This window comes from Rhinoderma darwinii, chromosome 3 (genome assembly GCF_050947455.1).
Source record: "Rhinoderma darwinii isolate aRhiDar2 chromosome 3, aRhiDar2.hap1, whole genome shotgun sequence".
NCBI classification, from domain to species: Eukaryota; Metazoa; Chordata; class Amphibia; order Anura; family Rhinodermatidae; genus Rhinoderma; species Rhinoderma darwinii.
Genome location: NC_134689.1, coordinates 88,374,144 through 88,387,758, shown reverse-complemented (window position 1 = coordinate 88,387,758; position 13,615 = coordinate 88,374,144). Strand labels below are relative to the sequence as shown.

Sequence of the window (13,615 nt, the reverse complement as noted above, 5' to 3'; positions counted from 1 at the left end):
TAGGGTGGTAGACAGAGATGAGGGAGGAGATGTAAGGAGGTGCAGCACAGTGGAAAGCTTTGTGGGTGAGAGTAATAAGTTTGAATTTTATTCGGAAGGGGATGGGCAACCAGTGGCACAGATTAGAGGCGTTGGTGTAGCGGTTGGTCATAAAGATGAGCCTGGCTGCTGCATTGAGGATAGATTGGAGAGGGGAGAGTTTAGTGAGGGGAAGACCGACTAGTAATGAGTTACAGTAGTCAAGACGAGAGTGAATCAGAGCAACAATCAGAGTTTTGGCGGTTTCCTCCGTAAGAAAAGAGCGGATTCTGGAGATGTTTTTGAGGTGAAAATGACAGGAGCGTGAAAGTGATTGTATGTGAGGAGTAAAGGAAAGATCTGAGTCAAAAATAACCCCGAGACAGCAGGCGTGCTGCTTAGGAGTGATGGTAGTGCCACACACCGAGATGGAGACATCAGGTTTTGGGAGGTTAGTAGATGGTGGGAACACAAGGAGCTCAGTTTTAGATGGACTTGTGGGACAGGGATATAATATTGCCACTTTACAAAGTATTAGCAAGGCCTTATCTAGAATATGCAGCTCAGTTCTGGGCTCCAGTTCATAGAAAGGATGCCCTGGAGTTGGAAAAAATACAAAGAAGAGCAACGAAGCTAATAAGGGGCATGGAGAATCTAAGTTATGAGGAAAGATTAAAAGAATTAAACCTATTTAGCCTTGAAAAAAGACGACTAAGGGGGGACATGATTAACTTATATAAATATATTAATGGCACATACAAAAAAATATGGTAAAATCCTGTTGCATGTAAAACGCCCTCTAAAAACAAGGGGGCACTCCCTCCATCTAGAGAAAAAAAGGTTCAATCTGCAGAGGCAACAAGCCTTCTTTACTGTGAGAACTGTGAATCTATGGAATAGTCTACCGCAGGAGCTGGTCACAGCAGGGACAGTAGATGGCTTTAAAAAAGGCTTAGATAATTTCCTAGAACAAAAAACATTAGCTCCTATGTGTACAAATGTTTCCCTCCCCTTTTCCCATCCCTTGGTTGAACTTGATGGACATGTGTCTTTTTTCAACCGTACTAACTATGTAACTATGTAAAATTCTCCAGCGGTGGGGAAAAACAGTAATTTTCCCATTGTGACATTCAGAAGTCTATTCGGAGTGACACCATATATCTCCACACGTCACATATTAAATAACAGGCATTATCACAGGATAACCCTGCTGTCTAGAAAAGGAAAACTAACTGTCATCCTTGCCATCACAAACATTCATGTAATTTTTTCTAGTTAGGGTACATTCACAGATATCGGTAGACATGCTGCAGGAAACTTCTTATAGGAGAAAATTGAATTTGATCTATTATGTTGCCCATATCATTGCACATGTCTTTTTTTCTGTTTTATTTTATGATATATTGGAGGATTTATTAATACTGTTCTAAAGTTAGACAAAATAAAACTATACCGGACAGGCAGAAAATGCGCCAAAATTATCACAGTGAAGCACGCTGTATGATAATTTTGGTGCATCTTTTTAGCCACTTCTCTTCCTTAGACCACCTTATGACTGGTGTATTTTACACCAGTATTTTGCTCTAAAAGAATGCCGCACTTCTTTAATTAATCTGGTGTATTTTTTATTCCCTTGTCTAGACAATTTTCATACTGTCTAGTGAGGTGTACAAAATGTCTAAAAGACTAAATTAATTTGGCACACGGCATGTATGATGTTTTGTGGCGCAACAGCCAGAATTCTGGCACATTCGTCCTTTGCAAATCTCACCCACTGTTTTTTTTCTGTACAGTATACACTATATGGAATAAGTATTGGTACACGTACACATTACACCTACAGGAGCTTTTATGACATTTCATTCTAAAACCATAGGCGTTAATATGGAGTTGGTCCCCTCCCCCCCCCCCCCCCCCTTGCAGCTAAAACAGCTTCCACTCTTCTGAGAAGGCTTTCTACAAGATTTTAGAAGATTTTTGTGTGTCTGGGAATTTTTGTCCATTCACCCAGAAGAGCATTTGTGAGGTCAGATACTGATGTTGGAGGAGAGGACCTGGTTCGCTACATCTGGTCTAGTGCATCCCAAAGGTGTTCGATGGGGTTGAGGTCAGGGCTCTGTGCGGGCCGGTGAAGTTCTTCCACACCAAACTCACCCAACCATGACTTTATGGACCTCGCTTTGTGCACTGGGGAACAGTCATGATGGAACAGAAAAGGCCTTCCCCAAACTGTTCCCACAAAGTTGAAAGCATTACAATTGTCCAAAATGTCTTGATATGCTGGAGCATTAAGATTTCCCTTCACTGGAACTAAGGGGCTTAGGCTAATCCCTAAACAACAACCCCATAGTATTACCCCTCCTCCACGAAGCTTTACAGTTGGCACAATGTACACAGGCAGGTAACATTCTCCTGCCATTTGTCGAACCCAGACTCGTCCATCAGACTGCCAGATAGAGAAACGTAACTCTACAGAACATGTTTCCATTGCTCCAAAGTCGGTTGGTGGCATGCTTTACACCAAGCATGTAAGGCTATGCTCTGCCATGAAAACCCGCATCATGAAGCTTGTGGCTGGGCTGCTATGGTTCCTAAATGTTTCCACTTTGCAATAATATCACTCACGGTTGATCGTGGAATATCTAGGAGGAAAGAAATTTCACGAACTGAATTGTTGCAACAGTGGCATCCTATTACAGTACCATGCTGGAATTCAGTGAGTTCTTTAGAATGACCCATTTGTTTCACAAACAGGCAGACTGCATGTCTAGATGCTGGATTTTATACACCTGTGGCAATGGGAATGAATGAAACACCTGAATTCAATGACTAAGAGGTGTGTCCCAATAGTTTTATCCATATAGTGTGTCATGCACTTTAGAGGGACCGGCTGTCACTATTGGGCTCCATAAAGGCTTACAGTAGCCACCACTGCATTAAGCAACCTTTATTTTTAGTGCCTTTTCACTGACATTTTAAGGTGCCAATAGACAGACAGATGATTTTCACATGACCCAGACATTTTCAGCAAGCTCAAATAATCAATACTTTTGTCCATATAGTGTACCTGTTATGGGTATGAATGGGCTATTGTAGTTTTGTTATGTGCCCACAATGCCAAAACACAAACATTACTGAATACAAAGTAAACTTTCGTTGCATAATATCTATTAATACCTCACACAGTTTACGATAAATAGACTTTTTACCACATTACTGTTATATCACTGTTAAGGCTGGAATAAAATATGTAGTTTATGAGCGAAATACAGTTGTAGATGCAAAAAAGAGGAGACATATCAGTCTTTCCTTCGAATTGTAGACACGCCGGTGTTTGGCTAAAAAAAACAGCCAGAAAAACGGCATGTCCTGATGCACACACTATTTAAAACGTATGTAATGTGTATTTTATGTTTGTGATATTTTATATGAAGAAAATGGCAAAAAAAACGCGATACCTAGAGCATGCTGCATTTTGAACAAAACACCACTCACCCCAAAAACGCTACGAAAATACCACAAACCAAAACACTGTTGTATGTAGGCTTTCACGTATTTTGCTATAGACTTTAAAGTAACATCTAGCCACATCGTTTTTGGGTAAAAAAAAAAATGTGCAAGAAAATGCTGTGAAATGCTATGTGTGTGAATCACTAAAATCTAGACAAGGTTATAATTTGTAGGCAGCAGCTTTATACATGTTGACAGAGTCAGGTGTTGCATGACATGGTCAATACAACATTGGCAGTATATTCTAGCCGTGCCATTCAATCATACCGAGGTGATTCAAGCTGTTTACTATGTGTTTGTAAAAGCTTGCAGGGTGTTCATTCGTATGGTAAGGGTAAGTGCACACGACCTCTTTTCAGACGTAATGGAGGCGCACGAGCTCAGTCCAGTCTTAAAGAACCGGAGCACACACATGTGTGAGATTGAGCTGATTGCTCCCATATCACCCTGGACTATAAGAAGGGCCCTGCTCCTTCCTTCATTGCCTAAGCATTGTTTGTTCCTACCCATGTTAGTCTTTGCAAATGGTCCCTCTAGTGTTTTGCAGTTCCCAGTGTTCCCGTTGCTGCTACCTGTATCCTGTATTCCGTGGTACCGTGTTCCTGTGCTGTATAGCATGGGAGTCGTGTTGTGTTACCTACTACAACCGCTGTGTTTCACCGCACCTGCTGTCTGCATGCAGCCTCAGTTGAATCCGAGCCTAAACCATCGCTACTGTCTGCATTGCTGCAGGTACCTTTATCCGAACTATAGACATTGACTTTATACCCTCTTTGGCCAGCTGCTATCCCGCTACGGTGGTACGGCCCAGTGGGTCCACATACCCACAGATCGTGACACTCGATACATATATACATCCCAAGAACCAAGCTCAATACATATATACATCCCAAGAACCAAGCTCAGTACATAAATACAGCACCAACACAAATACATCTCAATTTAGTGCAACCCCTGCCGTATAGGTTTTTACAGTGTAAAAAATAATGCTCCCAGCATGGCCCGAACAATGGTAAGTATATTCTGGGAGTTGCTGTTTCACAAAAAAAAATCATACCACCCATCATCTCGCTGCAGATCATACAGTGACTACAATACTGATTTAGAGGCAGAATAAACATTTACATTAAGTGACTGACAGGTGATGTCTTCTCAGATTCTAGTTGTTCTTTTTCTCTTTTCTTCTCCTTTCGGTCAAGACCGCTATGATGACTTCTCCTGGCCACAGCTGATTTCTGCAGTTTGACGCTTAGATGTCTTTGGCTTCTCATTTTTAAACATTTCTACGCCTACAGTATAAATAAAGATAATAAACTCATGGTGCCACACACCAGGTCCCTAAATATAATAGCGCCATATAGTGCATGTCACGTTGGCTACGTGAACCCACTGGGACGTACCACCTTGTCGGTACGGCAGCTGGCCAACAGGACACAGGTCACAGTCTATAGTTCGTATATGTGTACCTGTGGTAGCTCAGACAGTAGCAAGACAGGCTCAGCTGGGACTTAGGCAGCAGGCAGACACCAGGCGTGGTGAAGCAGGACAGGTGTGGTACACAGTGCAGCACGACTCCTACTCAATATGGCACTTGACCAGGATAGCACAGGATACAGGTTACAGGTAGCATGAACGGGAAACACTGGAAACTGGAAAACCCATAGGAGACCATTTGCAAAGACAGACTAGGGTAACGACAACAAAGCTGAGGCAAGGCAGGAAGGGGCTGGGCCCCTATTATAGTTCAGGGTGCTCATGGGCTAATTTGACACTTTAACTTAGGTGCACGCACTGGCCATTTAAGAGCGGGCACAAGCGTGCGCGTACCCTACAGGGCCCAGCCGAGAGAAGCAGAAGTGAGCGCTGGCGTCTCCTGAGGAGGAGATGACACTCACAGATCCATGGCTGCGGCCGTCAGGAGGTGAGTAAGCTTTGACGGCCCACGGCTATGGGCATGACAGTGCACCTCCGATTCTAACCGCTCCAAAAACAGTGTCCCTGATTATAGATAGTGCCCCCATAGAGCCCCCTGTAGATAGTGCCCTACATAGATCCCCCTGTAGATAGTGGCCCCCATAGATCCCCCAGTAGATAGTAGCTCCTTTAGATAGTGCCCCACATACAGCCCCCTGTAAATAGTGCCCTACATATAGCCTCCCTGTAGATAGTGCCCCACATATAGTCCCCCCTGTAGATAGTGCCCCACATACAGCCCCCTGTAGATAGTGCCCTACATATAGCCCCCCTGTAGATAGTGCCCCACATATAGCCCCCTGTAGATTGTGCCCCACATACAGCCCCATGTAGATAGTGCCCTACATATAGCCCCCATAGATAGTAACCTACATAAAGCCCCCCTATAGATCGTTAGATAGTGCCCCACATATAGCCCTCATAGATCCCCTGTAGATAGTGCCCCACATACAGCCCCTTGTATATAGTGCCCTACATATAGCCCCCTGTTGATAGTGCCCTACATATATCCCCCTGTAGATGGTGCGCCACATAAAGCCCCTCCTGTAGGTAGTGCCCCACATATAGCCCCCTGTAGATAGTGCCCCACATAAAGCCCCCCCCCCCGGAGATTGTGCCCCACATATAAACCCACCCGGAGATAGTGCCCCCCCTGTAGATGCCACTTACACTTATAAGAGAGGAAAAAAAACTTTGCATACTCTTGCAATGCAGGCCTGCTCCCTTCTGAGCAGGGCTGCTGGGGCTGAACGATGCAAGTGCTGTTAGCCGCTTGCGTAGTTAAAAGGCGCTGAGTGGCAGGACGAGTCATTCTGCCCTGCCAATCAGCGCCTTTCAACGATGCAAGCGGCGCAATGGCGTCATCACGTGGCTTGTGTCGTTGAAAGGTGCTGATTGGCAGGGTGCTTGCTCTACGCCATTCAACAATGCAAGCATTGCGTCATTGAAAGGCGCTGAATAGCAGGGCACAGAACGTGCCCTGCCATTCAGCGCTTATGCATGTAATTGTATCTGCGTCTTATAGACGCAGATACAATTATAGTGCAGGAGGGGGTGGCGGCAGGCTGCCGCCTGAGGCAAGAACACATGTCACCTCATGGACGGTGCGGCCCAGCTCCTATACTACATTTACGGTATATGTCCTAACAAGGTATATGCTAAAGGAGTATAACCCCTTTAAAGAGGATGTCTGTCTTCTGAAGATGAAGCAGTGATCTTAGGTGAACGGTCTTCCCTGCTAAAACCTCTAAATTTCATCCAGGTAGGTGGTTTGTAGGATAGTTCAAGGTCTTCCAGGTGCATCAATATGGCACTCTGCATGGCAGCATGTCCTTCTTTATATTAAAGGCAATCTACACCTTTGAAAACGTGTTTGGTGCAACTTTCTAATTACATTTTATTAAAAAATATTTTTACTTTTTGAGATACAGCTGCTTTGTATCCTGTATACAGAGCAGCTGTATCTTGCACTGAAACCTGTATCCGTCAGGTCAGCGGTACTGATGGGTTCAGTATCAACGGGTCCTGCGTGTCTCTGACATGCAGGATCGAGCTGTTACCGTTCACATCTAAGTTTATAACTTAGATGTGATCAATAACAGGTGGATCCTGTGTGTCTCCCGCTGACACTGAACTTGTCAGTGCCGCTGACCTGGCGGATTCAGGTCTCAGTGAACAGTAAACAGAGGAGCTGTATCTGAAAAAGTAAAAATATTTTTTTATAAAAAGTAATTAGAATGTTACACCACACACACTTCTACGCATTTTTATTTAAAAAAAAAATGTTTTCAAACATGTACATAGCCTTTAAAGAGACTCTGTCACCACATTATAAGTGCCCTATCTCCTACATAAGGAGATTGGCGCTATAATGTAGGTGACAGCAGTGCTTTTTATTTAGAAAAGCGATCTATTTTTACCAAGTTAGGAGCGATTTTAGCTTTATGCTAATTAGTTTCTTGATGCCCAAGTGGGCGTGTTTTTACTTTAGTCCTAGTGGGCGTTGTACAGAGGAGTGTATGACGCTCACCAATCAACGTCATGCACTTCTCTCCATTCATTTAGTCAGCGCATAGTGACACTGCGTTTTTATGTGCTGCTCTGCTGTAAGTCCCACAGAAACGTTAACGAAGTGCCGGGATTGTGAATAGACATCACGTCCTGGCTGGAAGGAATGTCTATTCACTGTCTAAACACTTCAGTAACGTTAATATGTCAGTATAAGGGCTTATTTATATGAACGTAAAATACGTCCGTGCAACGCGCGTGATTTTCACACGCCTCACACGGACCTATGTTAGTCTATCGGGCCGTGCAGACTGTCCGTGAGTTTCACGCAGCGTGTGTCCGCTGCGTAAAACTCACTACATGTCCTATATTTGTGTGTTGTTCGCGCATCATGCACCCATTGAAGTCAATGGGTGCGTGAAAATCACGCGCAGTACACGGAAGCACTTCCGTGTGATGCGCGTGATTCGCGCAACAGTAGTAAAAAGTATGAATGAAAACAGAAAAGCACCACGTGCTTTTCTGTTTACAAACATACAAACAGAGTGTCATAATGATGGCGGCTGCGTGAAAATCACGCAGCCACGCATCATACGCGGCTGACACACGGAGCTGTTAAGTACATTTTGCGCGCGAAAAAACTCCACGTTTTTTGCGCTCGCAAAACGCACACGCTTGCTTGTTCGTGTAAATCCGGCCTAAGACAGCACATAGTGAACAACGCAGTGTCACTATGCGCTGACTAAATGAATAGAGAGAAGTGCATGATGCTGATTGGTCACTGATTGGTCACCGTTATACACTCCTCTGTACAACGCCCACTTGATCTAAAGTAAAAACACGCCCACTTGGGCATTAAGAAACGAATTAGCATAAAGCTGAAATCGCTCCAAACGTGGTAAAAATAGATCGTTTTTCTAAATAAAAAGCACTGCTGTCACCTACATTATAGCGCCCATCTCCTTATGTAGGAGATAGGCCACTTATAATGTGGTGACAGAGTCTCTTTAAATCTTTTATGAGATCTTTTTGTCACAAACATATGTGTTTATGACATCAGCACATTAGTTATGGTTACTACAGTTACCTGGCTCATTCATTATGATGCCACCCACAGGGTTCTGAAGTATTACCCTTTAATAATTGCCAATGTGCATGGTTGTAATAAATGGGGAATGGAATGTAGCAGAATTGCAGTGGATTTTCCATCCGGATTTGTGGCCAGAAAATCTGCAGTGTATTACAGTAGTAGCCCAGTGGATGAGATTTAAAAAAACCTCATGCTGCTTAGAATTTCCATGCAGAAATAGACCTGCGGTCGGATTTCTCAATTCACAGCATGTCAACGCTGCGGAATAGTTGAGTATTTGTTGCAAATGTTTTCTATTGAATTCAAATGGAAAGAAAAATTCAAAACAAATACCAAGTGTTGCGGTTTTTGGTGTTGAAAAGTAGGAAAATGAAAAAAGCTGTACACTTCCAGTTAAAAAATAAATAAAATTACACTCACCTCCCTTGGTCTACCATAGCGATGCAGCAATTACAGCAATGTTCTGCCACAAATCCGGTACATTTGAACGTACTCTCAGTGTTCCTGTATGTCTGTACGTATGTGTATACATATGTGTACTTAGGTGTATGTCTTTGTGTGTGTGTCTGTATGGGTGTGTGTATACATGTGTACTTAGGTGTGTATGTATGTGTGTCTGTATCGGTGTGTATACAGTACATGTATACTAAGGGTAAGGCCACACAGAGCGGCACTGACCCAGCCACGATGTGGTCAACAATTGCGCCGGCACCATGTTCGGCACAGCTGTTAAATAGCCTGTTAATGGCTGCACGTTGTTGCGTGTAAAACGGCCTTTTATCCGCAAAATTGTCTGGCCATTAATGACTACACCCCTTATGGTTGCACGATTTGGAGGTAAAGTATACCTCCTAACTTTCAAGTATCGCAAAGAGGGACAACTTTTTGGCACTAAAGTACAAGGGGGAGGGGGGTTGTGCAGCACTAAGTACAAGGGGAGGGGGGTTCAGTGACACTAAGCACAAGGGGGAGGCGGTTCAGTGGCACTAAGTACAAGGGGGGATGGGAGTTGTGTGGCATTAAGTACAAGGGGGAGGGGGTAGTGTGGCACTAAGTACAAGGGGGTGGGGGGTTGTGCAGCACTAAGTACAAGGGGGTTTGTGTGGCACTAAGTACAAGGGGGAGGGGAGTTGTGTGGCACTAAGTACAAGGGGGTAGGGGGGTTGTGTAGCACTAAGTTCAAGGGGAGGGGGTTGTGTGGCACTATGTACAAGGGGGAGTGAGGTTGTGTGGCACTAAGTACAAAGGGGGCAGTGTCGCACTAAGTACAAGGGGGGTGTGGCACTAAGTACAAGGGGGTGTGGCACTAAGTACAAGGGTGGGCTGTGCGCAATATCAACAAGGGGGGCTATGTGTGGCACTATCTACAAGAAGGGGCTGTGTGTGGCACTATCTAAAGGGCTGTGTGTCGAGCTATCTACAAGTGGGCAGTGTGTGGCGCTATCTACAGCGGGGCTGTGTGTGGCGCTATCTACAGGGGGGTGTGTGCCACTATCTACATGGGTGGGCTGTGTGTGGAGCTATCTACAGGGGGTCATGTGGCGTTATATACAAGAGAGGGGCTGTGTGTGGCGCTATCTACAAGAGGGCTGTGTGTGGCACTATCTACAAGAGGGCTGTGTGTGGTGCTATCTACAAGAGGGCTGTGTGTGGTGCTATCTACAAGAGGGCTGTGTGTGGTGCTATCTACAAGGGGGGCTTTATAGCACTATCTATAAGGGGGCTGTATATGGCACTATCTACAAGGGAGCTGTGTGTGGCACTATCTACAGGGGGCTGTTTGTGTGGAGTTATCTACAAGGGGGATGTGTGTGGAACTATTTACAAGGGGGCTGTCTGTGGCGCTATCTACAGGGGGCTGTTTGTAGCACTATCTACAGGGTGATTTGTGTGGCCTCTTTAATTTATTTTATTTTCATGTATTGTTATGTTAAACTACCTTATAGAACTATATTTCTTGTAAAATGTAGAAATGGTTTTATGCTCAAATTACATCAACAATTTAAAAAAAAAATGTACACCTCATTGATTGGTATGGAAAGCAAACATCTCGAGGGAAAAGGAGATGTCGTGAAAGAAGTGGGGGTGGGGGCGCCAATCTGAATCTTTGCCCCGGGTGCTGGAGAAACTAGCTATGCCTCTGGACCAGGCGATGTTTTGTCACAGTTCAGTAATCCAATTTTGCTCTCTTTTGGCCACTGAAGTCTTGCTTTCTGCTTTGCTTTAGACAGCAATAGCCCTCGAAATGGTCATCTGCTGGTATAGCCCATCTGTGCTAAGGAATGAGTTGTGCGTTCAGACACATTAGGTGGAGCAGCAGCATTGTATCCTGATGCAATTTGCTTGACTGTGCACCGCCTGCTCTTTCATCGGTGACTTTTTTCCGTCCACAAGATTTACTTTCATTGGATGTATTTACTCGGTTCTCAGTTTACTCGACACCGTTGCACGAGAAAACCCCACAAAGTTGGCAGCTTTTGAAATACTAGCCCTGTCTAGCCTAGCACCGATGACCATGCCTCCTTCGAAGATGATTAGATCACTCGATTTTTTTACTTTAATGTGGATTCCACCTGATCCACAGAAAATTTGCTCACCAGATTTTATGTTGCACTCTGGGGTTACGTGTCTAATTTCCATACAGGGATGCTCCAATCGTGAAAGAGCAGATGTCTCTAATAAAGTGGCCATTCACTGTATGTATTTTTGAAATTCTTGACTGATGACATACATATACCAGGTCCGTGTTCCTCTTTTTCACCTTAACTTTTCCATTAATTTTAGATGTCTATGAGAACAGATTAATATAATAAGGTGGTATAGGTTTTTGAAGCTATTTCTCTTACTATGACTATTTCAGTAGGATAGATCAGTAGTATCTCTGAGTGACAGCATAGCCTGTCCCTAAAAAAGGTGAAGCACTTATCTCTTGTGTGCACTCCTTGTAAATCCGTTGTACTTCCTGTCCCACCACTGACAAAAGGAATCAGGAAATACATTGCGTAACCCACAATAATGTTTAGACAAGGCCAATTTTCTGACTTTTTACTCTTAGGGTATGTTCACACGCAATGACCCAAAACGACTGAAAATACGGAGCTGTTTTCAGGCGAAAACAGCTCCTGATTTTCAGAAGTTTTTGTAACAACTCTCATTTTTCGCGGTGTATTTTAAGGCTGTTATTGGATCTGATTTTTAACGGAGTCAATGAAAAACGTCTCCAAAAGCGTCCCAAGAAGTGGCATGCACTTCTTTTTCGCGGGCGTATTTTTACATGCTGTATTTTGACAGCAACACCTAAAATTACACCTCGTGGGAACAGAACAAGAAATGGGCAGATGTTTGTAGGCATATTAGGGGCGTTTTTTCAGGCGTAATTTGAGGCGTAAAACGCCCGAATTACGTCTGAAAACACTGCGTGTGAACATAGCCTCAGGCCAAATTCAGACAAGCTTACATCTCGTCCGTGTGATGGCCGTTAAAACAACGGGCGTCACACGGATGCATGTATTTCAATGGGGCCATTCACATGGCCGTTGTTTTAACGGACCGTGTGAAGGGTCCGTTGAAATATAGAACATGTCCTATTTTCAGACGTTTTCACGGATCCATCGATAGACTCAAGTCTATGGGGATCCGTGAAAACGGAACCCGCATGGGTGCAACTCGGACGTGAAAATCTGACGTATTTCACATCCGAGTTTGCACTCATTCGTCTGAATCTAGCCTTATGTGGACAATACCTTAATGTTTTACAAATGTAATACACCCAGTTCACATTAGGGTTCTTGATGATGAGGTTTCTCTATTTAAAAAAATAAATAAAATAGTTTTACACTGCAAACTATAGTTTGCTGATCTTTCCACTGAGAATATCATATCACGCAATAGTAATGGCTGCACCTCCGATACTAGTTACATAGTTAGTACGGTTCAAAAAGTCACAGAGTATGTCCATCAAGTTCAATCAAGGAGTGGTAATGTGGCCAACATCATACTATACAATAGGTAATGTCCCCAGTAGGATAGTTTCACTGTTAATTGGAGCTTACAGGTTGTTTAAGAGACAATAATTCACAAAGTAACTTCTCTCTATCAATTCTGAAGAGTTTTCTGAGGTACTCAGGGCCAAAGGAAGAAGTGGAAAGACAAAAGTTTTCGTGGTGGTGATCCCATGCTGTCCATTTGATTTATTAATCTCACAAATTAACAAATTATATTCTTAGACAGTGGCGTAACTACCGCTGTAGCAGCCGGCAGCGATGCTACTACGGGGCCCGTGCCGCCGAGCCGCTAACATCTATGGGCCGGGCGACACAGGCCCTCTCATGCCCGGGGGCATTGCTAGCACCGGAGCGGGCCCCGGTGCTAGTGACAGCCACCCCCTCCTGCAATAATTGTACCTGCGTCTAAAGCACGCAGGTACAAATACATGCAATAGTGCTGGATAGCCGGGCAAGTTCTGTGCCCGACCATTTAGCGCCTTACATTGACACTGATTGGCGGGGCAAAATTACATGTCCTACCAATCAGCACCTTTCAACGACGCTAGCGGCGCGATGACGTCATCGCGCCGCTTCCGTGCTTGAAAGGTGCTGATTGACGGATGAAGTCATTCTGCCCTGCCAATCAGCCCCTTTGCAGGACTCACCTCTTGCGTCGTTCAGCTCCAGCAGACCTGCTTAGAAGAGAGCAGATCTGCATTGCCACCAGACAGCGCGGGAACGGAATCAGGGTGAGTATGTAATTATTATTTTTTTTGCTAAAACTGTGAGTGGCATTATCAACAGTGGGGGCTCTATCTACAGGGGGGTCTATATGTGGGGTTGTGGGCAACTATACACAGGTGGGTCTTTATGTGGGGATGTGGGGCACTATCTACAGGGGGGGTCGATATGTGGGGATGTGGGCCACTATATACAGGGGGGTCTTTATGTGGGGATGTGGGGCACTATCTACAGGGGGGGTCGATATGTGGGGATGTGGGCCTCTATATACAAGGGGGTCTTTATGTGG

General features: G+C 44.4%; 1 long non-coding RNA gene across 2 annotated transcripts in view; it reads left to right on the top strand.

The window, feature by feature from the left end:
- Positions 1–13,615, top strand: part of LOC142748976 (uncharacterized) — a 442,387-nt gene that overhangs the window by 153,332 nt on the left and 275,440 nt on the right. The gene's annotated exons all lie outside the window — the stretch shown is intronic.